Raw genomic sequence first — 847 nt, 5'->3', positions numbered from 1 at the left:
AGCCGCAGAGGATATATCGCCGACGCGGAACAGCTGTCCACCCGCCGCCTCCGCCGACGGCTCGGGTGCAAGCAACTCAGCCATGTGCTCGTCCGTCGCTCGCTGAGTCGCGCACGTGCAATCTCATGCCCCCGGGCGCAGCTTGTTTGTTCTTTTTTGGCAGGCTGGCCCGTCTCTTGGGTCGGCCTCTGCGGGCCCGCCTCTGGGGCCGGCCGAAACCTTGCTCGGGCACGAACGTGCTTCCCACAGCGCGCGGCGCCCTTCTCACGCGTCTCATGGCGGTGGTCCCGCGCCGCCTCCGCCAGCCCCGCGCGATCCGCGACGGCCAAACCATCTTCGCGTGGGCCGGGCCCACCAAGTGGATGTTGAGAGGGGCTGCGCCTCGCCTGATCGCGCCGACGACGCCGTGCGTGTGCTCGCTGCGGCGCTGCAGGCTGAGGTCGATCCGCGGAACCTCGGTCGGCACCGCGATTCCCCTCAGCCGGGGCCCCCCTGCCATGCCAACGTGCCACCGCCTACGCCACCAACCGCCAACACGCCCTCAGCCAGAGGCGATGGTTGAACTCAAGCGCAATGCCGAGGTTCAACTCGTGGCAGGTTGTGATCTCCTCTCGAAAAATAAAATCATTCGAAAAAAACGGATGTGATGGGTGTAATCCATAAATCCTGTGTAAAGGCTAAAGCTTCGGACCTCGGACGGACAATGAGACAGGGCGGAGGAGCGGCCGCCAAGATTTTTGCAAAGCCGCGAAATGATGTTCCACCGGGCTCGTATGGCGAGGGGAAGAAGTCACCTCGCGCTTCGAAGGATGACATCGAGGAGGCAACGTCGCCACGCATCTTCATG

This window comes from Emiliania huxleyi, assembly GCF_000372725.1.
Source record: "Emiliania huxleyi CCMP1516 unplaced genomic scaffold EMIHUscaffold_472, whole genome shotgun sequence".
Classification (NCBI taxonomy): domain Eukaryota; phylum Haptophyta; order Isochrysidales; family Noelaerhabdaceae; genus Emiliania; species Emiliania huxleyi.
Note: the sequence above shows the minus strand (reverse complement) of the source record.